General features: G+C 39.6%; 30 non-coding genes across 30 annotated transcripts; all 30 read right to left on the bottom strand.

Moving 5' to 3' along the window:
- Nucleotides 1-730: 730 nt before the first annotated feature.
- On the bottom strand, nucleotides 731-803 carry trnar-acg. Its single transcript has one exon. It is a non-coding gene; the product is annotated as a tRNA-Arg (tRNA).
- Nucleotides 804-1,121: 318 nt separating this feature from the next.
- Nucleotides 1,122-1,193, bottom strand: trnae-uuc. The gene has a single exon. It is a non-coding gene; the product is annotated as a tRNA-Glu (tRNA).
- A 209-nt stretch (nucleotides 1,194-1,402) lies between these two features.
- trnar-acg lies at nucleotides 1,403-1,475 on the bottom strand. The gene has a single exon. It is a non-coding gene; the product is annotated as a tRNA-Arg (tRNA).
- Nucleotides 1,476-2,459: 984 nt separating this feature from the next.
- trnae-uuc lies at nucleotides 2,460-2,531 on the bottom strand. Its single transcript has one exon. It is a non-coding gene; the product is annotated as a tRNA-Glu (tRNA).
- Nucleotides 2,532-2,740: 209 nt separating this feature from the next.
- On the bottom strand, nucleotides 2,741-2,813 carry trnar-acg. Its single transcript has one exon. It is a non-coding gene; the product is annotated as a tRNA-Arg (tRNA).
- Nucleotides 2,814-3,796: 983 nt separating this feature from the next.
- Nucleotides 3,797-3,868, bottom strand: trnae-uuc. Its single transcript has one exon. It is a non-coding gene; the product is annotated as a tRNA-Glu (tRNA).
- Nucleotides 3,869-6,070: 2,202 nt separating this feature from the next.
- On the bottom strand, nucleotides 6,071-6,143 carry trnar-acg. The gene has a single exon. It is a non-coding gene; the product is annotated as a tRNA-Arg (tRNA).
- A 982-nt stretch (nucleotides 6,144-7,125) lies between these two features.
- On the bottom strand, nucleotides 7,126-7,196 carry trnae-uuc. Its single transcript has one exon. It is a non-coding gene; the product is annotated as a tRNA-Glu (tRNA).
- Nucleotides 7,197-7,399: 203 nt separating this feature from the next.
- On the bottom strand, nucleotides 7,400-7,472 carry trnar-acg. Its single transcript has one exon. It is a non-coding gene; the product is annotated as a tRNA-Arg (tRNA).
- A 595-nt stretch (nucleotides 7,473-8,067) lies between these two features.
- Nucleotides 8,068-8,140, bottom strand: trnar-acg. The gene has a single exon. It is a non-coding gene; the product is annotated as a tRNA-Arg (tRNA).
- A 984-nt stretch (nucleotides 8,141-9,124) lies between these two features.
- trnae-uuc lies at nucleotides 9,125-9,196 on the bottom strand. The gene has a single exon. It is a non-coding gene; the product is annotated as a tRNA-Glu (tRNA).
- Nucleotides 9,197-9,402: 206 nt separating this feature from the next.
- On the bottom strand, nucleotides 9,403-9,475 carry trnar-acg. The gene has a single exon. It is a non-coding gene; the product is annotated as a tRNA-Arg (tRNA).
- Nucleotides 9,476-10,460: 985 nt separating this feature from the next.
- trnae-uuc lies at nucleotides 10,461-10,532 on the bottom strand. Its single transcript has one exon. It is a non-coding gene; the product is annotated as a tRNA-Glu (tRNA).
- Nucleotides 10,533-10,742: 210 nt separating this feature from the next.
- Nucleotides 10,743-10,815, bottom strand: trnar-acg. Its single transcript has one exon. It is a non-coding gene; the product is annotated as a tRNA-Arg (tRNA).
- A 966-nt stretch (nucleotides 10,816-11,781) lies between these two features.
- On the bottom strand, nucleotides 11,782-11,854 carry trnae-uuc. The gene has a single exon. It is a non-coding gene; the product is annotated as a tRNA-Glu (tRNA).
- A 209-nt stretch (nucleotides 11,855-12,063) lies between these two features.
- trnar-acg lies at nucleotides 12,064-12,136 on the bottom strand. The gene has a single exon. It is a non-coding gene; the product is annotated as a tRNA-Arg (tRNA).
- A 985-nt stretch (nucleotides 12,137-13,121) lies between these two features.
- On the bottom strand, nucleotides 13,122-13,193 carry trnae-uuc. Its single transcript has one exon. It is a non-coding gene; the product is annotated as a tRNA-Glu (tRNA).
- Nucleotides 13,194-13,403: 210 nt separating this feature from the next.
- trnar-acg lies at nucleotides 13,404-13,476 on the bottom strand. The gene has a single exon. It is a non-coding gene; the product is annotated as a tRNA-Arg (tRNA).
- Nucleotides 13,477-14,744: 1,268 nt separating this feature from the next.
- trnar-acg lies at nucleotides 14,745-14,817 on the bottom strand. Its single transcript has one exon. It is a non-coding gene; the product is annotated as a tRNA-Arg (tRNA).
- Nucleotides 14,818-16,084: 1,267 nt separating this feature from the next.
- trnar-acg lies at nucleotides 16,085-16,157 on the bottom strand. The gene has a single exon. It is a non-coding gene; the product is annotated as a tRNA-Arg (tRNA).
- Nucleotides 16,158-16,707: 550 nt separating this feature from the next.
- Nucleotides 16,708-16,781, bottom strand: trnak-uuu. Its single transcript has one exon. It is a non-coding gene; the product is annotated as a tRNA-Lys (tRNA).
- A 1,268-nt stretch (nucleotides 16,782-18,049) lies between these two features.
- On the bottom strand, nucleotides 18,050-18,121 carry trnae-uuc. The gene has a single exon. It is a non-coding gene; the product is annotated as a tRNA-Glu (tRNA).
- A 208-nt stretch (nucleotides 18,122-18,329) lies between these two features.
- Nucleotides 18,330-18,402, bottom strand: trnar-acg. Its single transcript has one exon. It is a non-coding gene; the product is annotated as a tRNA-Arg (tRNA).
- A 983-nt stretch (nucleotides 18,403-19,385) lies between these two features.
- trnae-uuc lies at nucleotides 19,386-19,458 on the bottom strand. The gene has a single exon. It is a non-coding gene; the product is annotated as a tRNA-Glu (tRNA).
- Nucleotides 19,459-20,715: 1,257 nt separating this feature from the next.
- trnae-uuc lies at nucleotides 20,716-20,787 on the bottom strand. Its single transcript has one exon. It is a non-coding gene; the product is annotated as a tRNA-Glu (tRNA).
- A 210-nt stretch (nucleotides 20,788-20,997) lies between these two features.
- Nucleotides 20,998-21,070, bottom strand: trnar-acg. Its single transcript has one exon. It is a non-coding gene; the product is annotated as a tRNA-Arg (tRNA).
- Nucleotides 21,071-22,331: 1,261 nt separating this feature from the next.
- Nucleotides 22,332-22,404, bottom strand: trnar-acg. Its single transcript has one exon. It is a non-coding gene; the product is annotated as a tRNA-Arg (tRNA).
- A 984-nt stretch (nucleotides 22,405-23,388) lies between these two features.
- On the bottom strand, nucleotides 23,389-23,459 carry trnae-uuc. Its single transcript has one exon. It is a non-coding gene; the product is annotated as a tRNA-Glu (tRNA).
- Nucleotides 23,460-23,674: 215 nt separating this feature from the next.
- On the bottom strand, nucleotides 23,675-23,747 carry trnar-acg. The gene has a single exon. It is a non-coding gene; the product is annotated as a tRNA-Arg (tRNA).
- Nucleotides 23,748-24,728: 981 nt separating this feature from the next.
- On the bottom strand, nucleotides 24,729-24,800 carry trnae-uuc. The gene has a single exon. It is a non-coding gene; the product is annotated as a tRNA-Glu (tRNA).
- Nucleotides 24,801-24,999: the final 199 nt, after the last annotated feature.

Here is a 24,999-nt window from a genome sequence, read left to right as displayed (position 1 = left end):
CAATGAAAAGTATACAGTATTTTTCCCAGCTTGATTTTGGTCAAATAAATCTAGTTTTGAGCCAAACAGGAGTCAAATATTCAATCTTCTGACCTGTTATCAGACACGTTATCCATTGCGCCACTGGCCGCACAGCCAAGCTGAAGTCAGGACACACCTAGGCCAGTGTACACAGTCATAGCTTCTGTCACCGACAAGGTTCCTTGGGATTTCTGTTACAGATGCAAATCTTAATTTGATCCTCCTGTTGTTGCATGAATTTTACTGCAGAGCAAGAAATGCAGCAATGAAGTGTATTCAACGTTTAAAATGCCTTGTATAATTTGAATCGACATAACATGTCACATTTCCTGTTGCTGAGGGAATATTGTTGTGTTGTGTGAAACTGCTGCCAGTTAAAAATGCAATATCTGTTGTTACACAAGTGCATCCCAAACGACAAGATATTCTTTCCCATACCGGAGTTGAACCCGGGCCACCTGGTGAAAACCAGGAATCCTAACCGCTAGACCATATGGGAAGACACATACTTAAAATACACATCACAGACAAATCTTTAAATGTTGACATTATGCCTGTTGGATTAAAAGCTACATCTTTTTTTCTCTGAGATGTTGGGGAATGTCCAGATGAAATCAGTCTAAAATGAGTTTGAAGTGAGAACAGCCAGAAGCACTGAAAAGTATACAGTATCAATCCCGGCTTGATTTCAATAAATTAAATTAAGTATCGAGCCAGCCAGGAGTCGAACCTAGAATCTTCTGATCCGTAGTCAGACACGTTATCCATTGCGCCACTGGCCCCACGTCTAAGCTGAAGTCAGGTCACAGCTAGACCAGTGTACACAGTCATAGCTTCTGTCACCGACAAGGTTCCTTGGGATTTCTGTTACAGATGCAAATCTTAATTTGATCCTCCTGTTGTTGCATGAATTTTACTGCAGAGCAAGAAATGCAGCAATGAAGTGTATTCAACGTTTAAAATGCCTTGTATAATTTGAATCTACAAACATGTCACATTTCCTGTTGCTGAGGGAATATTGTTGTGTTGTGTGAAACTGCTGCCAGTTAAAATGCAGTATCTGTTGTTACACAAGTGCATCCCAAACAACAAGATATTCTTTCCCATACCGGGAGTTGAACCCGGGCCACCTGGGTGAAAACCAGGAATCCTAACCGCTAGACCATATGGGAAGACACATACTTAAAATACACATCACAGACAAATCTTTAAATGTTGACATTATGCCTTTTGGATTAAAGCTACATCTTTTTTTCTCTGAGATGTTGGGGAATGTCCAGATGAAATCAGTCTAAAATGAGTTTGAAGTGAGAACAGCCAGAAGCACTGAAAAGTATACAGTATCAATCCCGGCTTGATTTCAATAAATTAAATTAAGTATCGAGCCAGCCAGGAGTCGAACCTAGAATCTTCTGATCCGTAGTCAGACACGTTATCCATTGCGCCACTGGCCCCACGTCTAAGCTGAAGTCAGGACACAGCTAGACCAGTGTACACAGTCATTGTGTCTGTCAACAACAAGGTTCCTTGGTTTTCTGTTTCAGATGCATATCTTAATTTGATCCTCCTGTTGTTGCATGAATTTTACTGAAGAGCAAGAAATGCAAACTTGAAGTGTATTCAATGTTTAAAAAGTCTTGTAAATTATGAATCTACAAAACATGTCACATTTGCTGTTGCTGAGGGAATATTGTTGTGTTGTGTGATTCTGCTGCCAGTTAAAATGTGGTATCTGTTCTTACACAAGTGCATCCCAAATGACAAGATGTTCTTTCCCATACTGGGAGTTCAACCCGGGCGAAAACCAGGAATCCTAAAAGCCAGACCATATGGGAAGACAGTTACTTTAAAAAAACATCGCAGACAAATCCATAAACGTTGAAATGATGCTTGTTGTAATTACAAGCTCCATCTTTTTCTCAGCGATGTTGGAGAAAAGTCCCATATAAAATCAGTCTAAAATGTGTTTGAATCGAGAACTGCCAGACACAATGAAAAGTATACAGTATTTTTCCCAGCTTGATTTTGGTCAAATAAATCTAGTTTTGAGCCAAACAGGAGTCAAATATTCAATCTTCTGACCTGTTATCAGACACGTTATCCATTGCGCCACTGGCCGCACAGCCAAGCTGAAGTCAGGACACACCTAGGCCAGTGTACACAGTCATAGCTTCTGTCACCGACAAGGTTCCTTGGGATTTCTGTTACAGATGCAAATCTTAATTTGATCCTCCTGTTGTTGCATGAATTTTACTGCAGAGCAAGAAATGCAGCAATGAAGTGTATTCAACGTTTAAAATGCCTCGTATAATTTGAATCTACATAACATGTCACATTTCCTGTTGCTGAGGGAATATTGTTGTGTTGTGTGAAACTGCTGCCAGTTAAAATGCAGTATCTGTTGTTACACAAGTGCATCCCAAACAACAAGATATTCTTTCACATACCGGGAGTTGAACCCAGGCCACCTGGGTGAAAACCAGGAATCCTAACCGCTAGACCATATGGGAAGACACATACTTAAAATACACATCACAGACAAATCTTTAAATGTTGACATTATGCCTTTTGGATTAAAGCTACATCTTTTTTTCTCTGAGATGTTGGGGAATGTCCAGATGAAATCAGTCTAAAATGAGTTTGAAGTGAGAACAGCCAGAAGCACTGAAAAGTATACAGTATCAATCCCGGCTTGATTTCAATCAATTAAATTAAGTATCGAGCCAGCCAGGAGTCGAACCTAGAATCTTCTGATCCGTAGTCAGACACGTTATCCATTGCGCCACTGGCCCCACGTCTAAGCTGAAGTCAGGTCACAGCTAGACCAGTGTACACAGTCATTGTGTCTGTCAACAACAAGGTTCCTTGGTTTTCTGTTTTCAGATGCATATCTTAATTTGATCCTCCTGTTGTTGCATGAATTTTACTGAAGAGCAAGAAATGCAAACTTGAAGTGTATTCAATGTTTAAAAAGTCTTGTAAATTATGAATCTACAAAACATGTCACATTTGCTGTTGCTGAGGGAATATTGTTGTGTTGTGTGATTCTGCTGCCAGTTAAAATGTGGTATCTGTTCTTACACAAGTGCATCCCAAATGACAAGATGTTCTTTCCCATACTGGGAGTTCAACCCGGGCGAAAACCAGAATCCTAAAAGCCAGACCATATGGGAAGACAGTTACTTTAAAAAAACATCACAGACAAATCCATAACGTTGAAATGATGCTTGTTGTAATTACAAGCTCCATCTTTTTCTCAGCGATGTTGGAGAAAAGTCCCATATAAAATCAGTCTAAAATGTGTTTGAATCGAGAACTGCCAGACACAATGAAAAGTATACAGTATTTTTCCCAGCTTGATTTTGGTCAAATAAATCTAGTTTTGAGCCAAACAGGAGTCAAATATTCAATCTTCTGACCTGTTATCAGACACGTTATCCATTGCGCCACTGGCCGCACAGCCAAGCTGAAGTCAGGACACACCTAGGCCAGTGTACACAGTCATAGCTTCTGTCACCGACAAGGTTCCTTGGGATTTCTGTTACAGATGCAAATCTTAATTTGATCCTCCTGTTGTTGCATGAATTTTACTGCAGAGCAAGAAATGCAGCAATGAAGTGTATTCAACGTTTAAAATGCCTTGTATAATTTGAATCTACATAACATGTCACATTTCCTGTTGCTGAGGGAATATTGTTGTGTTGTGTGAAACTGCTGCCAGTTAAAATGCAGTATCTGTTGTTACACAAGTGCATCCCAAACAACAAGATATTCTTTCCCATACCGGGAGTTGAACCCGGGACACCTGGGTGAAAACCAGGAATCCTAACCGCTAGACCATATGGGAAGACACATACTTAAAATACACATCACAGACAAATCTTTAAATGTTGACATTATGCCTTTGGATTAAAAGCTACATCTTTTTTTCTCTGAGATGTTGGGGAATGTCCAGATGAAATCAGTCTAAAATGAGTTTGAAGTGAGAACAGCCAGAAGCACTGAAAAGTATACAGTATCAATCCCGGCTTGGTTTCAATCAATTAAATATCGAGTCCAGCCAGGAGTCGAACCTAGAATCTTCTGATCCGTAGTCAGACACGTTATCCATTGCGCCACTGGCCCCACGTCTAAGCTGAAGTCAGGTCACAGCTAGACCAGTGTACACAGTCATTGTGTCTGTCAACAACAAGGTTCCTTGGTTTTCTGTTTCAGATGCATATCTTAATTTGATCCTCCTGTTGTTGCATGAATTTTACTGAAGAGCAAGAAATGCAAACTTGAAGTGTATTCAATGTTTAAAAAGTCTTGTAAATTATGAATCTACAAAACATGTCACATTTGCTGTTGCTGAGGGAATATTGTTGTGTTGTGTGATTCTGCTGCCAGTTAAAATGTGGTATCTGTTCTTACACAAGTGCATCCCAAATGACAAGATGTTCTTTCCCATACTGGGAGTTCAACCCGGGCGAAAACCAGAAATCCTAAAAGCCAGACCATATGGGAAGACAATTACTTTAAAAAAACATCACAGACAAATCCATAAACGTTGAAATGATGCTTGTTGTAATTACAAGCTCCATCTTTTTCTCAGCGATGTTGGAGAAAAGTCCCATATAAATCAGTCTAAAATGTGTTTGAATCGAGAACTGCCAGACACAATGAAAAGTATACAGTATTTTTCCCAGCTTGATTTTGGTCAAATAAATCTAGTTTTGAGCCAAACAGGAGTCAAATATTCAATCTTCTGACCTGTTATCAGACACGTTATCCATTGCGCCACTGGCCGCACAGCCAAGCTGAAGTCAGGACACACCTAGGCCAGTGTACACAGTCATAGCTTCTGTCACCGACAAGGTTCCTTGGGATTTCTGTTACAGATGCAAATCTTAATTTGATCCTCCTGTTGTTGCATGAATTTTACTGCAGAGCAAGAAATGCAGCAATGAAGTGTATTCAACGTTTAAAATGCCTTGTATAATTTGAATCTACATAACATGTCACATTTCCTGTTGCTGAGGGAATATTGTTGTGTTGTGTGAAACTGCTGCCAGTTAAAATGCAGTATCTGTTGTTACACAAGTGCATCCCAAACAACAAGATATTCTTTCCCATACCGGGAGTTGAACCCGGGACACCTGGGTGAAACCAGGAATCCTAACCGCTAGACCATATGGGAAGACACATACTTAAAATACACATCACAGACAAATCTTTAAATGTTGACATTATGCCTTTTGGATTAAAAGCTACATCTTTTTTCTCTGAGATGTTGGGGAATGTCCAGATGAAATCAGTCTAAAATGAGTTTGAAGTGAGAACAGCCAGAAGCACTGAAAAGTATACAGTATCAATCCCGGCTTGGTTTCAATCAATTAAATATCGAGTCAGCCAGGAGTCGAACCTAGAATCTTCTGATCCGTAGTCAGGACACGTTATCCATTGCGCCACTGGCCCCACGTCTAAGCTGAAGTCAGGTCACAGCTAGACCAGTGTACACAGTCATTGTGTCTGTCAACAACAAGGTTCCTTGGTTTTCTGTTTCAGATGCATATCTTAATTTGATCCTCCTGTTGTTGCATGAATTTTACTGAAGAGCAAGAAATGCAAACTTGAAGTGTATTCAATGTTTAAAAAGTCTTGTAAATTATGAATCTACAAAACATGTCACATTTGCTGTTGCTGAGGGAATATTGTTGTGTTGTGTGATTCTGCTGCCAGTTAAAATGTGGTATCTGTTCTTACACAAGTGCATCCCAAATGACAAGATGTTCTTTCCCATACTGGGAGTTCAACCCGGGCGAAAACCAGAAATCCTAAAAGCCAGACCATATGGGAAGACAAGTTACTTTAAAAAAACATCACAGACAAATCCATAAACGTTGAAATGATGCTTGTTGTAATTACAAGCTCCATCTTTTTCTCAGCGATGTTGGAGAAAAGTCCCATATAAAATCAGTCTAAAATGTGTTTGAATCGAGAACTGCCAGAAGCACTGAAAAGTATACAGTATCAATCCCGGCTTGATTTCAATCAATTAATTAAGTATCGAGCCAGCCAGGAGTCGAACCTAGAATCTTCTGATCCGTAGTCAGACACGTTATCCATTGCGCCACTGGCCCCACGTCTAAGCTGAAGTCAGGTCACAGCTAGACCAGTGTACACAGTCATTGTGTCTGTCACAACAAGGTTCCTTGGTTTTCTGTTTCAGATGCATATCTTAATTTGATCCTCCTGTTGTTGCATGAATTTTACTGAAGAGCAAGAAATGCAAACTTGAAGTGTATTCAATGTTTAAAAAGTCTTGTAAATTATGAATCTACAAAACATGTCACATTTGCTGTTGCTGAGGGAATATTGTTGTGTTGTGTGATTCTGCTGCCAGTTAAAATGTGGTATCTGTTCTTACACAAGTGCATCCCAAATGACAAGATGTTCTTTCCCATACTGGGAGTTCAACCCGGGCGAAAACCAGAAATCCTAAAGCCAGACCAATATGGGAAGACAATTACTTTAAAAAAAACATCACAGACAAATCCATAACGTTGAAATGATGCTTGTTTGTAATTACAAGCTCCATCTTTTCTCAGCGATGTTGGAGAAAAGTCCCATATAAAATCAGTCTAAAATGTGTTTGAATCGAGAACTGCCAGACACAATGAGAAGTATACAGTATTTTTCCCAGCTTGATTTTGGTCAATAAATCTAGTTTTGAGCCAAACAGGAGTCAAATATTCAATCTTCTGACCTGCTATCAGACACGTTATCCATTGCGCCACTGGCCGCACAGCCAAGCTGAAGTCAGGACACACCTAGGCCAGTGTACACAGTCATAGCTTCTGTCACCGACAAGGTTCCTTGGATTTCTGTTACAGATGCAAATCTTAATTTGATCCTCCTGTTGTTGCATGAATTTTACTGCAGAGCAAGAAATGCAGCAATGAAGTGTATTCAACGTTTAAAATGACTTGTATAATTTGAATCTACATAACATGTCACATTTCCTGTTGCTGAGGGAATATTGTTGTGTTGTGTGAAACTGCTGCCAGTTAAAATGCAGTATCTGTTTGTTACACAAGTGCATCCCAAACAACAAGATATTCTTTCCCATACCGGGAGTTGAACCCGGGCCACCTGGGTGAAAACCAGGAATCCTAACCGCTAGACATATGGGAAGACACATACTTAAATACACATCACAGACAAATCTTTAAATGTTGACATTATGCCTTTTGGATTAAAAGCTACATCTTTTTTTCTCTGAGATGTTGGGGAATGTCCAGATGAAATCAGTCTAAAATGAGTTTGAAGTGAGAACAGCCAGAAGCACTGAAAAGTATACAGTATCAATCCGGCTTGATTTCAATCAATTAAATATCGAGTCAGCCAGGAGTCGAACCTAGAATCTTCTGATCCGTAGTCAGACACGTTATCCATTGCGCCACTGGCCCCACGTCTAAGCTGAAGTCAGGTCACAGCTAGACCAGTGTACACAGTCATTGTGTCTGTCAACAACAAGGTTCCTTGGTTTTCTGTTTCAGATGCATATCTTAATTTGATCCTCCTGTTGTTGCATGAATTTTACTGAAGAGCAAGAAATGCAAACTTGAAGTGTATTCAATGTTTAAAAAGTCCTTGTAAATTATGAATCTACAAAACATGTCACATTTGCTGTTGCTGAGGGAATATTGTTGTGTTGTGTGATTCTGCTGCCAGTTAAAATGTGGTATCTGTTCTTACACAAGTGCATCCCAAATGACAAGATGTTCTTTCCCATACAGGGAGTTCAACCCGGGCGGAAAACCAGAAATCCTAAAAGCCAGACCATATGGGAAGACAGTTACTTTAAAAAAACATCACAGACAAATCCATAAACGTTGAAATGATGCTTGTTGTAATTACAAGCTCCATCTTTTTCTCAGCGATGTTGGAGGAAAAGTCCCATATAAAATCAGTCTAAAATGTGTTTGAATCGAGAACTGCCAGAAGCACTGAAAAGTATACAGTATCAATCCCGGCTTGATTTCAATCAATTAAATTAAGTATCGAGCCAGCCAGGAGTCGAACCTAGAATCTTCTGATCCGTAGTCAGACACGTTATCCATTGCGCCACTGGCCCCACGTCTAAGCTGAAGTCAGGTCACAGCTAGACCAGTGTACACAGTCATTGTGTCTGTCAACAACAAGGTTCCTTGGTTTTCTGTTTCAGATGCATATCTTAATTTGATCCTCCTGTTGTTGCATGAATTTTACTGAAGAGCAAGAAATGCAAACTTGAAGTGTATTCAATGTTTAAAAAGTCTTGTAAATTATGAATCTACAAAACATGTCACATTTGCTGTTGCTGAGGGAATATTGTTGTGTTGTGTGATTCTGCTGCCAGTTAAAATGTGGTATCTGTTCTTACACAAGTGCATCCCAAATGACAAGATGTTCTTTCCCATACTGGGAGTTCAACCCGGGCGAAAACCAGAAATCCTAAAAGCCAGACCCATATGGGAAGACAATTACTTTAAAAAAACATCACAGACAAATCCATAAACGTTGAAATGATGCTTGTTGTAATTACAAGCTCCATCTTTTTCTCAGCGATGTTGGAGAAAAGTCCCATATAAAATCAGTCTAAAATGTGTTTGAATCGAGAACTGCCAGACACAATGAAAAGTATACAGTATTTTTCCCAGCTTGATTTTGGTCAAATAAATCTAGTTTTGAGCCAAACAGGAGTCAAATATTCAATCTTCTGACCTGTTATCAGACACGTTATCCATTGCGCCACTGGCCGCACAGCCAAGCTGAAGTCAGGACACACCTAGGCCAGTGTACACAGTCATAGCTTCTGTCACCGACAAGGTTCCTTGGATTTCTGTTACAGATGCAAATCTTAATTTGATCCTCCTGTTGTTGCATGAATTTTACTGCAGAGCAAGAAATGCAGCAATGAAGTGTATTCAACGTTTAAAATGCCTTGTATAATTTGAATCTACATAACATGTCACATTTCCTGTTGCTGAGGGAATATTGTTGTGTTGTGTGAAACTGCTGCCAGTTAAAATGCAGTGTCTGTTGTTACACAAGTGCATCCCAAACAACAAGATATTCTTTCCCATACCGGGAGTTGAACCCGGGCCACCTGGGTGAAAACCAGGAATCCTAACCGCTAGACCATATGGGAAGACACATACTTAAAATACACATCACAGACAAATCTTTAAATGTTGACATTATGCCTTTTGGATTAAAAGCTACATCTTTTTTTCTCTGAGATGTTGGGGAATGTCCAGATGAAATCAGTCTAAAATGAGTTTGAAGTGAGAACAGCCAGAAGCACTGAAAAGTATACAGTATCAAATCCCGGCTTGATTTCAATCAATTAAATATCGAGTCAGCCAGGAGTCGAACCTAGAATCTTCTGATCCGTAGTCAGACACGTTATCCATTGCGCCACTGGCCCCACGTCTAAGCTGAAGTCAGGTCACAGCTAGACCAGTGTACACAGTCATTGTGTCTGTCAACAACAAGGTTCCTTGGTTTTCTGTTTCAGATGCATATCTTAATTTGATCCTCCTGTTGTTGCATGAATTTTACTGAAGAGCAAGAAATGCAAACTTGAAGTGTATTCAATGTTTAAAAAGTCTTGTAAATTATGAATCTACAAAACATGTCACATTTGCTGTTGCTGAGGGAATATTGTTGTGTTGTGTGATTCTGCTGCCAGTTAAAATGTGGTATCTGTTCTTACACAAGTGCATCCCAAATGACAAGATAGTTCTTTCCCATACTGGGAGTTCAACCCGGGCGAAAACCAGAAATCCTAAAAGCCAGACCATATGGGAAGACAGTTACTTTAAAAAAACATCACAGACAAATCCATAAACGTTGAAATGATGCTTGTTGTAATTACAAGCTCCATCTTTTTCTCAGCGATGTTGGAGAAAAGTCCCATATAAAATCAGTCTAAAATGTGTTTGAATCGAGAACTGCCAGACACAATGAAAAGTATACAGTATTTTTCCCAGCTTGATTTTGGTCAAATAAATCTAGTTTTGAGCCAAACAGGAGTCAAATATTCAATCTTCTGACCTGTTATCAGACACGTTATCCATTGCGCCACTGGCCGCACAGCCAAGCTGAAGTCAGGACACACCTAGGCCAGTGTACACAGTCATAGCTTCTGTCACCGACAAGGTTCCTTGGGATTTCTGTTACAGATGCAAATCTTAATTTGATCCTCCTGTTGTTGCATGAATTTTACTGCAGAGCAAGAAATGCAGCAATGAAGTGTATTCAACGTTTAAAATGCCTTGTATAATTTGAATCTACATAACATGTCACATTTCCTGTTGCTGAGGGAATATTGTTGTGTTGTGTGAAACTGCTGCCAGTTAAAATGCAGTATCTGTTGTTACACAAGTGCATCCCAAACAACAAGATATTCTTTCCCATACCAGGAGTTGAACCCGGGCCACCTGGGTGAAAACCAGGAATCCTAACCGCTAGACCATATGGGAAGACACATACTTAAAATACACATCACAGACAAATCTTTAAATGTTGACATTATGCCTTTTGGATTAAAAGCTACATCTTTTTTTCTCTGAGATGTTGGGGAATGTCCAGATGAAATCAGTCTAAAATGAGTTTGAAGTGAGAACAGCCAGAAGCACTGAAAAGTATACAGTATCAATCCCGGCTTGATTTCAATAAATTAAATTAAGTATCGAGCCAGCCAGGAGTCGAACCTAGAATCTTCTGATCCGTAGTCAGACACGTTATCCATTGCGCCACTGGCCCCACGTCTAAGCTGAAGTCAGGTCACAGCTAGACCAGTGTACACAGTCATTGTGTCTGTCAACAACAAGGTTCCTTGGTTTTCTGTTTCAGATGCATATCTTAATTTGATCCTCCTGTTGTTGCATGAATTTTACTGAAGAGCAAGAAATGCAAACTTGAAGTGTATTCAATGTTTAAAAAGTCTTGTAAATTATGAATCTACAAAACATGTCACATTTGCTGTTGCTGAGGGAATATTGTTGTGTTGTGTGATTCTGCTGCCAGTTAAAATGTGGTATCTGTTCTTACACAAGTGCATCCCAAATGACAAGATGTTCTTTCCCATACAGGGAGTTCAACCCGGGCGAAAACCAGAAATCCTAAAAGCCAGACCATATGGGAAGACAGTTACTTTAAAAAAACATCACAGACAAATCCATAAACGTTGAAATGATGCTTGTTGTAATTACAAGCTCCATCTTTTTCTCAGCGATGTTGGAGAAAAGTCCCATATAAAATGAGTCTAAAATGTGTTTGAATCGAGAACTGCCAGACACAATGAAAAGTATACAGTATTTTTTCCAGCTTGATTTTGGTCAAATAAATCTAGTTTTGAGCCAAACAGGAGTCAAATATTCAATCTTCTGACCTGTTATCAGACACTGGCCGCACAGCCAAGCTGAAGTCAGGACACACCTAGGCCAGTGTACACAGTCATAGCTTCTGTCACCGACAAGGTTCCTTGGGATTTCTGTTACAGATGCAAATCTTAATTTGATCCTCCTGTTGTTGCATGAATTTTACTGCAGAGCAAGAAATGCAGCAATGAAGTGTATTCAACGTTTAAAATGCTTGTATAATTTGAATCTACATAACATGTCACATTTCCTGTTGCTGAGGGAATATTGTTGTGTTGTGTGAAACTGCTGCCAGTTAAAATGCAGTATCTGTTGTTACACAAGTGCATCCCAAACAACAAGATATTCTTTCCCATACCGGGAGTTGAACCCGGGCCACCTGGGTGAAAACCAGGAATCCTAACCGCTAGACCATATAGGGAAGACACATACTTAAAATACACATCACAGACAAATCTTTAAATGTTGACATTATGCCTTTTGGATTAAAAGCTACATCTTTTTTTCTCTGAGATGTTGGGGAATGTCCAGATGAAATCAGTCTAAAATGAGTTTGAAGTGAGAACAGCCAGAAGCACTGAAAGTATACAGTATCAATCCCGGCTTGATTTCAATCAATTAAATTAAGTATCGAGCCAGCCAGGAGTCGAACCTAGAATCTTCTGATCCGTAGTCAGACACGTTATCCATTGCGCCACTGGCCCCACGTCTAAGCTGAAGTCAGGTCACAGCTAGACCAGTGTACACAGTCATTGTGTCTGTCAACAACAAGGTTCCTTGGTTTTCTGTTTCAGATGCATATCTTAATTTGATCCTCCTGTTGTTGCATGAATTTTACTGAAGAGCAAGAAATGCAAACTTGAAGTGTATTCAATGTTTAAAAAGTCTTGTAAATTATGAATCTACAAAACATGTCACATTTGCTGTTGCTGAGGGAATATTGTTGTGTTGTGTGATTCTGCTGCCAGTTAAAATGTGGTATCTGTTCTTACACAAGTGCATCCCAAATGACAAGATGTTCTTTCCCATACAGGGAGTTCAACCCGGGCGAAAACCAGAAATCCTAAAAGCCAGACCATATGGGAAGACAGTTACTTTAAAAAAACATCACAGACAAATCCATAAACGTTGAAATGATGCTTGTTGTAATTACAAGCTCCATCTTTTTCTCAGCGATGTTGGAGAAAAGTCCCATATAAAATCAGTCTAAAATGTGTTTGAATCGAGAACTGCCAGACACAATGAAAAGTATACAGTATTTTTCCCAGCTTGATTTTGGTCAAATAAATCTAGTTTTGAGCCAAACAGGAGTCAAATATTCAATCTTCTGACCTGTTATCAGACACGTTATCCATTGCGCCACTGGCCGCACAGCCAAGCTGAAGTCAGGACACACCTAGGCCAGTGTACACAGTCATAGCTTCTGTCACCGACAAGGTTCCTTGGGATTTCTGTTACGATGCAAATCTTAATTTGATCCTCCTGTTGTTGCATGAATTTTACTGCAGAGCAAGAAATACAGCAATGAAGTGTATTCAACGTTTTAAAATGCCTTGTATAATTTGAATCTACATAACATGTCACATTTCCTGTTGCTTGAGGGAATATTGTTGTGTTGTGTGAAACTGCTGCCAGTTAAAATGCAGTATCTGTTGTTACACAAGTGCATCCCAAACAACAAGATATTCTTTCCCATACCAGGAGTTGAACCCGGGCCACCTGGGTGAAAACCAGGAATCCTAACCGCTAGACCATATGGGAAGACACATACTTAAAATACACATCACAGACAAATCTTTAAATGTTGACATTATGCCTTTTGGATTAAAAGCTACATCTTTTTTTCTCTGAGATGTTGGGGAATGTCCAGATGAAATCAGTCTAAAATGAGTTTGAAGTGAGAACAGCCAGAAGCACTGAAAAGTATACAGTATCAATCCCGGCTTGATTTCAATCAATTAAATTAAGTATCGAGCCAGCCAGGAGTCGAACCTAGAATCTTCTGATCCGTAGTCAGACACGTTATCCATTGCGCCACTGGCCCCACGTCTAAGCTGAAGTCAGGTCACAGCTAGACCAGTGTACACAGTCATTGTGTCTGTCAACAACAAGGTTCCTTGGTTTTCTGTTTCAGATGCATATCTTAATTTGATCCTCCTGTTGTTGCATGAATTTTACTGAAGAGCAAGAAATGCAAACTTGAAGTGTATTCAATGTTTAAAAAGTCTTGTAAATTATGAATCTACAAAACATGTCACATTTGCTGTTGCTGAGGGAATATTGTTGTGTTGTGTGATTCTGCTGCCAGTTAAAATGTGGTATCTGTTCTTACACAAGTGCATCCCAAATGACAAGATGTTCTTTCCCATAACAGGGAGTTCAACCCGGGCGAAAACCAGAATCCTAAAAGCCAGACCATATGGGAAGACAGTTACTTTAAAAAAAACATCACAGACAAATCCATAAACGTTGAAATGATGCTTGTTGTAATTACAAGCTCCATCTTTTTCTCAGCGATGTTGGAGAAAAGTCCCATATAAAATCAGTCTAAAATGTGTTTGAATCGAGAACTGCCAGGACACAATGAAAAGTATACAGTATTTTTTCCAGCTTGATTTTGGTCAAATAAATCTAGTTTTGAGCCAAACAGGAGTCAAATATTCAATCTTCTGACCTGTTATCAGACACGTTAATCCATTGCGCCACTGGCCGCACAGCCAAGCTGAAGTCAGGACACACCTAGGCCAGTGTACACAGTCATAGCTTCTGTCACCGACAAGGTTCCTTGGGATTTCTGTTACAGATGCAAATCTTAATTTGATCCTCCTGTTGTTGCATGAATTTTACTGCAGAGCAAGAAATGCAGCAATGAAGTGTATTCAACGTTTAAAATGCCTTGTATAATTTGAATCTACATAACATGTCACATTTCCTGTTGCTGAGGGAATATTGTTGTGTTGTGTGAAACTGCTGCCAGTTAAAATGCAGTATCTGTTGTTACACAAGTGCATCCCAAACAACAAGATATTCTTTCCCATACCAGGAGTTGAACCCAGGCCACCTGGGTGAAACCAGGAATCCTAACCGCTAGACCATATGGGAAGACACATACTTAAAATACACATCACAGACAAATCTTTAAATGTTGACATTATGCCTTTTGGATTAAAAGCTACATCTTTGTTTCTCTGAGATGTTGGGGAATGTCCAGATGAAATCAGTCTAAAATGAGTTTGAAGTGAGAACAGCCAGAAGCACTGAAAAGTATACAGTATCAATCCCGGCTTGATTTCAATAAATTAAATTAAGTATCGAGCCAGCCAGGAGTCGAACCTAGAATCTTCTGATCCGTAGTCAGACACGTTATCCATTGCGCCACTGGCCCCAACGTCTAAGCTGAAGTCAGGTCACAGCTAGACCAGTGTACACAGTCATTGCGTCTGTCAACAAAAAGGTTCCTTGGTTTTCTGTTTCAGATGCATATCTTAATTTGATCCTCCTGTTGTTGCATGAATTTTACTGAAGAGCAAGAAATGCAAACTTGAAGTGTATTCAATGTTTAAAAAGTCTTGTAAATTATGAATCTACAAAACATGTCACATTTGCTGTTGCTGAGGGAATATTGTTGTGTTGTGTGATTCTGCTGCCAGTTAAAATGTGGTATCTGTTCTTACACAAGTGCATCCCAAATGACAAGATGTTCTTTCCCATACAGGGAGTTCAACCCGGGCGAAAACCAGAAATCCTAAAAGCCAGACCATATGGGAAGACAGTTACTTTAAAAAAACATCACAGACAAATCCATAAACGTTGAAATGATGCTTGTTGTAATTACAAGCTCCATCTTTTTCTCAGCGATGTTGGAGAAAAGTCCCATATAAAATCAGTCTAAAATGTGTTTGAATCGAGAACTGCCAGACACAATGAAAGTATACAGTATTTTTTCCAGCTTGATTTTGGTCAAATAAATCTAGTTTTGAGCCAAACAGGAGTCAAATATTCAATCTTCTGACCTGTTTATCAGACACGTTATCCATTGCGCCACTGGCCGCACAGCCAAGCTGAAGTCAGGACACACCTAGGCCAGTGTACACAGTCATAGCTTCTGTCACCGACAAGGTTCCTTGGGATTTCTGTTACAGATGCAAATCTTAATTTGATCCTCCTGTTGTTGCATGAATTTTACTGCAGAGCAAGAAATGCAGCAATGAAGTGTATTCCAACGTTTAAAATGCCTTGTATAATTTGAATCTACATAACATGTCACATTTCCTGTTGCTGAGGGAATATTGTTGTGTTGTGTGAAACTGCTGCCAGTTAAAATGCAGTATCTGTTGTTACACAAGTGCATCCCAAACAACAAGATATTCTTTCCCATACAGGAGTTGAACCCGGGCCCACCTGGGTGAAAACCAGGAATCCTAACCGCTAGACCATATGGGAAGACACATACTTAAAATACACATCACAGACAAATCTTTAAATGTTGACATTATGCCTTTTGGATTAAAAGCTACATCTTTTTTCTCTGAGATGTTGGGGAATGTCCAGATGAAATCAGTCTAAAATGAGTTTGAAGTGAGAACAGCCAGAAGCACTGAAAAGTATACAGTATCAATCCCGGCTTGATTTCAATAAATTAAATTAAGTATCGAGCCAGCCAGGAGTCGAACCTAGAATCTTCTGATCCGTAGTCAGACACGTTATCCATTGCGCCACTGGCCCCACGTCTAAGCTGAAGTCAGGTCACAGCTAGACCAGTGTACACAGTCATTGTGTCTGTCAACAACAAGGTTCCTTGGTTTTCTGTTTCAGATGCATATCTTAATTGATCCTCCTGTTGTTGCATGAATTTTACTGAAGAGCAAGAAATGCAAACTTGAAGTGTATTCAATGTTTAAAAAGTCTGTAAATTATGAATCTACAAAACATGTCACATTTGCTGTTGCTGAGGGAATATTGTTGTGTTGTGTGATTCTGCTGCCAGTTAAAATGGTGGTATCTGTTCTTACACAAGTGCATCCCAAATGACAAGATGTTCTTTTCCCATACTGGGAGTTTCAACCCGGGCGAAAACCAGAAATCCTAAAATGCCAGACCATATGGGAAGACAGTTACTTTAAAAAAACATCACAGACAAATCCATAACGTTGGAAATGATGCTTGTTGTAATTACAAGCTCCATCTTTTTCTCAGCGATGTTGGAGAAAAGTCCCATATAAAATCAGTCTAAAAGGTGTTTGAATCCCAAACAACCCAAACAACAAGATATTCTTTCCCATACCGGGAGTTGAACCCGGGCCACCTGGGTGGAAAAACCAGGAATCCTAACCGCTAGACCATATGGGAAGACACATACTTAAAATACACATCACAGACAAATCTTTAAATGTTGACATTATGCCTTTTGGATTAAAAGCTACATCTTTTTTTCTCTGAGATGTTGGGGAATGTCCAGATGAAATCAGTCTAAAATGAGTTTGAAGTGAGAACAGCCAGAAGCACTGAAGAGTATACAGTATCAATGCCGGCTTGATTTCAATCAATTAAATTAAGTATCGAGCCAGCCAGGAGTCGAACATAGAATCTTCTGATCCGTAGTCAGACACGTTATCCATTGCGCCACTGGCCCCACGTCTAAGCTGAAGTCAGGTCACAGCTAGACCAGTGTACACAGTCATTGTGTCTGTCAACACAAGGTTCCTTGGTTTTCTGTTTCAGATGCATATCTTAATTTGATCCTCCTGTTGTTGCATGAATTTTACTGAAGAGCAAGAAATGCAAACTTGAAGTGTATTCAATGTTTAAAAAGTCTTGTAAATTATGATCTACAAAACATGTCACAATTTGCTGTTGCTGAGGGAATATTGTTGTGTTTGTGTGATTCTGCTGCCAGTTAAAATGTGGTATCTGTTCTTACACAAGTGCATCCCAAATGACAAGATGTTCTTTCCCATACAGGGAGTTCAACCCGGGCGAAAACCAGAAATCCTAAAAGCCAGACCATATGGGAAGACAGTTACTTTAAAAAAAACATCACAGACAAATCCATAAACGTTGAAATGATGCTTGTTGTAATTACAAGCTCCATCTTTTTCTCAGCGATGTTGGAGAAAAGTCCCATATAAAATCAGTCTAAAATGTGTTTGAATCGGGAACTGCCAGACACAATGAAAAGTATACAGTATTTTTTCCAGCTTGATTTTGGTCAAATAAATCTAGTTTTGAGCCAAAACAGGAGTCAAATATTCAATCTTCTGACCTGTTATTCAGACACGTTATCCATTGCGCCAACTGGCCGCACAGCCAAGCTGAAGTCAGGACACACCTAGGCCAGTGTACACAGTCATAGCTTCTGTCACCGACAAGGTTCCTTGGATTTCTGTTACAGATGCAAATCTTAATTTGATCCTCCTGTTGTTGCATGAATTTACTGCAGAGCAAGAAATGCAGCAATGAAGTGTATTCAACGTTTAAAATGCCTTGTATAATTTGAATCTACATAACATGTCACATTTCCTGTTGCTGAGGGAATATTGTTGTGTTGTGTGAAACTGCTGCCAGTTAAAATGCAGTATCTGTTGTACACAAGTGCATCCCAAACAACAAGATATTCTTTCCCATACCGGGAGTTGAACCCGGGCCACCTGGGTGAAAACCAGGAATCCTAACCGCTAGACCATATGGAAAGACACATACTTAAAATACACATCACAGACAAATCTTTAAATGTTGACATTATGCCTTTTGGATTAAAAGCTACATCTTTTTTCTCTGAGATGTTGGGGAATGTCCAGATGAAATCAGTCTAAAATGAGTTTGAAGTGAGAACAGCCAGAAGCACTGAAGAGTATACAGTATCAATGCCGGCTTGATTCAATCAATTAAATTAAGTATCGAGCCAGCCAGGAGTCGAACCTAGAATCTTCTGATCCGTAGTCAGACACGTTATCCATTGCGCCACTGGCCCCACGTCTAAGCTGAAGTCAGGTCACAGCTAGACCAGTGTACACAGTCATTGTGTCTGTCAACAACAAGGTTCCTTGGTTTCTGTTTCAGATGCATATCTTAATTTGATCCTCCTGTTGTTGCATGAATTTTACTGAAGAGCAAGAAATGCAAACTTGAAGTGTATTCAATGTTTAAAAAGTCTTGTAAATTATGAATCTACAAAACATGTCACATTTGCTGTTGCTGAGGGAATATTGTTGTGTTGTGTGATTCTGCTGCCAGTTAAAATGTGGTATCTGTTCTTACACAAGTGCATCCCAAATGACAAGATGTTCTTTCCCATACTGGGAGTTCAACCCGGGCGAAAACCAGAAATCCTAAAAGCCAGACCATATGGGAAGACAGTTACTTTAAAAAAACATCACAGACAAATCCATAAACGTTGAAATGATGCTTGTTGTAATTACAAGCTCCATCTTTTCTCAGCGATGTTGGAGAAAAGTCCCATATAAAATCAGTCTAAAATGTGTTTGAATCGAGAACTGCCAGACACAATGAAAAGTATACAGGTATTTTTCCCAGCTTGATTTTGGTCAAATAAATCTAGTTTTGAGCCAAACAGGAGTCAAATATTCAATCTTCTGACCTGTTATCAGACACGTTATCCATTGCGCCACTGGCCGCACAGCCAAGCTGAAGTCAGGACACACCTAGGCCAGTGTACACAGTCATAGCTTCTGTCACCGACAAGGTTCCTTGGGATTTCTGTTACAGATGCAAATCTTAATTTGATCCTCCTGTTGTTGCATGAATTTTACTGCAAGAGCAAGAAATGCAGCCATGAAGTGTATTCAACGTTTAAAATGCCTTGTATAATTGAATCTACATAACATGTCACATTTCCTGTTGCTGAGGGAATATTGTTGTGTTGTGTGAAACTGCTGCCAGTTAAAATGCAGTATCTGTTGTTACACAAGTGCATCCCAAACAACAAGATATTCTTTCCCATACCGGGAAGTTGAACCCGGGCCACCTGGGTGAAAACCAGGAATCCTAACCGCTAGACCATATGGGAAGACACATACTTAAAATACACATCACAGACAAATTCCTTTAAATGTTGACATTATGCCTGTTGGATTAAAAGCTACATCTTTTTTTCTCTGAGATGTTGGGGAATGTCCAGATGAAATCAGTCTAAAATGAGTTTGAAGTGAGAACAGCCAGAGGCACTGAGAAGTATACAGTATCAATCCCGGATTGATTTCAATCAATTAACATTAAGTATCAAGGCAGCAAGGAGTCGAACCTAGAATATTCTGATCCGTAGTCAGACACGTTATACATCGCGCCACTGGCTCCACGTCTAAGCTGAAGTCAGGTCACAGCTAGACCAGTGTACACAGTCATTGCGTCTGTCAACAACAAGGTTCCTTGGTTTTCTGTTTCAGATGCATATCTTAATTTGATCCTCCTGTTGTTGCATGAATTTTACTGCAGAGCAAGAAATGCAAACTTGAAGTGTATTCAATGTTTAAAAAGTCTTGTAAATATGAATCTACAAAACATGTCCACATTTCTGTTGCTGAGGGAATATTGTTGTGTTGTGTGATTCTGCTGCCAGTTTAAAATGTGGTATCTGTTCTTACACAAGTGCATCCCAAATGACAAGATGTTCTTTCCCATACTGGGAGTTGAACCCGGGCGAAAAAACAGGAATCCTAAAAGCCAGACCATATGGGAAGACAGTTACTTTAAAAAAACATCACAGACAAATCCATAAACGTTGAAATTATGCTTGTTGTAATTACAAGCTCCATCTTTTTCTCAGAGATGATGGAGGAAAAGTCCCATATAAAATCAGTCTAAAATGTGTTTGAATCTAGAACTGCCAGACACAATGAAAAGTATACAGTATTTTTCCCAGCTTGATTTTGGTCAAATAAATCTAGTTTTGAGCCAAACAGGAGTCAAATATTCAATTTTCTGACCTGTTATCAGACATGTTATCCATTGCGCCACTGCCGCACAGCCAAGCTGAAGTCAGGACACACCTAGGCCAGTGTACACAGTCATAGCTTCTGTCACCGACAAGGTTCCTTGGGATTTCTGTTACAGATGCAAATCTTAATTTGATCCTCCTGTTGTTGCATGAATTTTACTGCAGAGCAAGAAATGCAGCCATGAAGTGTATTCCAACGTTTAAAAAGCCTTGTATAACATGTCACATTTCCTGTTGCTGATGGAATATTGTTGTGTTGTGTGAAACTGCTGCCAGTTAAAATGCAGTATCTGTTGTTACACAAGTGCATCCCAAACGACAAGATATTCTTTCCCATACCGGGAGTTGAACCCGGGCCACCTGGGTGAAAACCAGGAATCCTAACCGCTAGACCATATGGGAAGACACATACTTAAAATACACATCACAGACAAATCTTTAAATGTTGACATTATGCCTGTTGGATTAAAAGCTACATCTTTTTTTCTCTGAGATGTTGGGGAATGTCCAGATGAAATCAGTCTAAAATGAGTTTGAAGTGAGAACAGCCAGAAGCACTGAAAAGTATACAGTATCAATCCCGGCTTGATTTCAATCAATTAAATTAAGTATCGAGCCAGCCAGGAGTCGAACCTAGAATCTTCTGATCCGTAGTCAGACACGTTATCCATTGCGCCACTGGCCCCACGTCTAAGCTGAAGTCAGGTCACAGCTAGACCAGTGTACACAGTCATTGTGTCTGTCAACAACAAGGTTCCTTGGTTTCTGTTTCAGATGCATATCTTAATTTGATCCTCCTGTTGTTGCATGAATTTTACTGAAGAGCAAGAAATGCAAACTTGAAGTGTATTCAATGTTTAAAAAGTCTTGTAAATTATGAATCTACAAAACATGTCACATTTGCTGTTGCTGAGGGAATATTGTTGTGTTGTGTGATTCTGCTGCCAGTTAAAATGTGGTATCTGTTCTTACACAAGTGCATCCCAAATGACAAGATGTTCTTTCCCATACTGGGAGTTCAACCCGGGCGAAAACCAGGAATCCTAAAAGCCAGACCATATGGGAAGACAGTTACTTTAAAAAAACATCACAGACAAATCCATAAACGTTGAAATGATGCTTGTTGTAATTACAAGCTCCATCTTTTTCTCAGCGATGTTGGAGAAAAGTCCCATATAAAATCAGTCTAAAATGTGTTTGAATCGAGAACTGCCAGACACAATGAAAAGTATACAGTATTTTCCCAGCTTGATTTTGGTCAAATAAATCTAGTTTTGAGCCAAACAGGAGTCAAATATTCAATCTTCTGACCTGTTATCAGACACGTTATCCATTGCGCCACTGGCCGCACAGCCAAGCTGAAGTCAGGACACACCTAGGCCAGTGTACACAGTCATAGCTTCTGTCACCGACAAGGTTCCTTGGGATTTCTGTTACAGATGCAAATCTTAATTTGATCCTCCTGTTGTTGCATGAATTTTACTGCAGAGCAAGAAATGCAGCAATGAAGTGTATTCAACGTTTAAAAGCCTTGTATAATTTGAATCTACATAACATGTCACATTTCCTGTTGCTGAGGGAATATTGTTGTGTTGTGTGAAACTGCTGCCAGTTAAAATGCAGTATCTGTTGTTACACAAGTGCATCCCAAACGACAAGATATTCTTTCCCATACGGGAGTTGAACCCGGGCCACCTGGGTGAAAACCAGGAATCCTAACCGCTAGACCATATGGGAAGACACATACTTAAAATACACATCACAGACAAATCTTTAAATGTTGACATTATGCCTGTTGGATTAAAAGCTACATCTTTTTTCTCTGAGATGTTGGGGAATGTCCAGATGAAATCAGTCTAAAATGAGTTTGAAGTGAGAACAGCCAGAAGCACTGAAAAGTATACAGTATCAATCCCGGCTTGATTTCAATCAATTAAATTAAGTATCGAGCCAGCCAGGAGTCGAACCTAGAATCTTCTGATCCGTAGTCAGACACGTTATCCATTGCGCCACTGGCCCCACGTCTAAGCTGAAGTCAGGTCACAGCTAGACCAGTGTACACAGTCATTGTGTCTGTCAACAACAAGGTTCCTTGGTTTTCTGTTTCAGATGCATATCTTAATTTGATCCTCCTGTTGTTGCATGAATTTTACTGAAGAGCAAGAAATGCAAACTTGAAGTGTATTCAATGTTTAAAAAGTCTTGTAAATTATGAATCTAAAAACATGTCACATTTGCTGTTGCTGAGGGAATATTGTTGTGTTGTGTGATTCTGCTGCCAGTTAAAATGTGGTATCTGTTCTTACACAAGTGCATCCCAAATGACAAGATGTTCTTTCCCATACTGGGAGTTCAACCCGGGCGGAAAACCAGGAATCCTAAAAGCCAGACCATATGGGAAGACAGTTACTTAAAAAAACACATCACAGACAAATCCATAAACGTTGAAATGATGCTTGTTGTAATTACAAGCTCCATCTTTTTCTCAGCGATGTTGGAGAAAAGTCCCATATAAAATCAGTCTAAAATGTGTTTGAATCGAGAACTGCCAGACACAATGAAAAGTATACAGTATTTTTCCCAGCTTGATTTTGGTCAAATAAATCTAGTTTTGAGCCAAACAGGAGTCAAATATTCAATCTTCTGACCTGTTATCAGACACGTTATCCATTGCGCCACTGGCCGCACAGCCAAGCTGAAGTCAGGACACACCTAGGCCAGTGTACACAGTCATAGCTTCTGTCACCGACAAGGTTCCTTGGGATTTCTGTTACAGATGCAAATCTTAATTTGATCCTCCTGTTGTTGCATGAATTTTACTGCAGAGCAAGAAATGCAGCAATGAAGTGTATTCAACGTTTAAAATGCCTTGTATAATTTGAATCTACATAACATGTCACATTTCCTGTTGCTGAGGGAATATTGTTGTGTTGTGTGAAACTGCTGCCAGTTAAAATGCAGTATCTGTTGTTACACAAGTGCATCCCAAACAACAAGATATTCTTCCCATACCGGGAGTTGAACCGGGCCACCTGGGTGAAAACCAGGAATCCTAACCGCTAGACCATATGGGAAGACACATACTTAAAATACACATCACAGACAAATCTTTAAATGTTGACATTATGCCTTGTGGATTAAAAGCTACATCTTTTTTTCTCTGAGATGTTGGGGAATGTCCAGATGAAATCAGTCTAAAATGAGTTTGAAGTGATGCGAGAACAGCCAGAAGCACTGAAAAGTATACAGTATCAATCCCGGCTTGATTTCAATCAATTAAATTAAGTATCGAGCCAGCCAGGAGTCGAACCTAGAATCTTCTGATCCGTAGTCAGACACGTTATCCATTGCGCCACTGGCCCCAGTCTAAGCTGAAGTCAGGTCACAGCTAGACCAGTGTACACAGTCATTGTGTCTGTCAACAACAAGGTTCCTTGGTTTTCTGTTTCAGATGCATATCTTAATTTGATCCTCCTGTTGTTGCATGAATTTTACTGAAGAGCAAGAAATGCAAACTTGAAGTGTATTCAATGTTTAAAAAGTCTTGTAAATTATGAATCTACAAAACATGTCACATTTGCTGTTGCTGAGGGAATATTGTTGTGTTGTGTGATTCTGCTGCCAGTTAAAATGTGGTATCTGTTCTTACACAAGTGCATCCCAAATGACAAGATGTTCTTTCCCATACTGGGAGTTCAACCCGGGCGAAAACCAGGAATCCTAAAAGCCAGACCATATGGGAAGACAGTTACTTTAAAAAAACATCACAGACAAATCCATAAACGTTGAAATGATGCTTGTTGTAATTACAAGCTCCATCTTTTTCTCAGCGAGTTGGAGAAAAGTCCCATATAAAATCAGTCTAAAATGTGTTTGAATCGAGAACTGCCAGACACAATGAAAAGTATACAGTATTTTTCCCAGCTTGATTTTGGTCAAATAAATCTAGTTTTGAGCCAAACAGGAGTCAAATATTCAATCTTCTGACCTGTTATCAGACACGTTATCCATTGCGCCACTGGCCGCACAGCCAAGCTGAAGTCAGGACACACCTAGGCCAGTGTACACAGTCATAGCTTCTGTCACCGACAAGGTTCCTTGGGATTTCTGTTACAGATGCAAATCTTAATTTGATCCTCCTGTTGTTGCATGAATTTTACTGCAGAGCAAGAAATGCAGCAATGAAGTGTATTCAACGTTTAAAATGCCTTGTATAATTTGAATCTACATAACATGTCACATTTCCTGTTGCTGAGGAATATTGTTGTGTTGTGTGAAACTGCTGCCAGTTAAAATGCAGTATCTGTTGTTACACAAGTGCATCCCAAACGACAAGATATTCTTTCCCATACCGGGAGTTGAACCCGGGCCACCTGGGTGAAAACCAGGAATCCTAACCGCTAGACCATATGGGAAGACACATACTTAAAATACACATCACAGACAAATCTTTAAATGTTGACATTATGCTGTTGGATTAAAAGCTACATCTTTTTTTCCTGAGATGTGGGGAATGTCCAGATGAAATCAGTCTAAAATGAGTTTGAAGTCGAGAACAGCCCAGAAGCACTGAAAAGTATACAGTATCAATCCGGCTTGATTTCAATAAATTAA

This window comes from Oncorhynchus mykiss, unplaced genomic scaffold, assembly GCF_013265735.2.
Source record: "Oncorhynchus mykiss isolate Arlee unplaced genomic scaffold, USDA_OmykA_1.1 un_scaffold_798, whole genome shotgun sequence".
Lineage (NCBI taxonomy): Eukaryota > Metazoa > Chordata > Actinopteri > Salmoniformes > Salmonidae > Oncorhynchus > Oncorhynchus mykiss.
The sequence above is the reverse complement of the archived record's forward strand: the minus strand, read 5'-3'. Positions and strand labels throughout refer to the sequence as shown.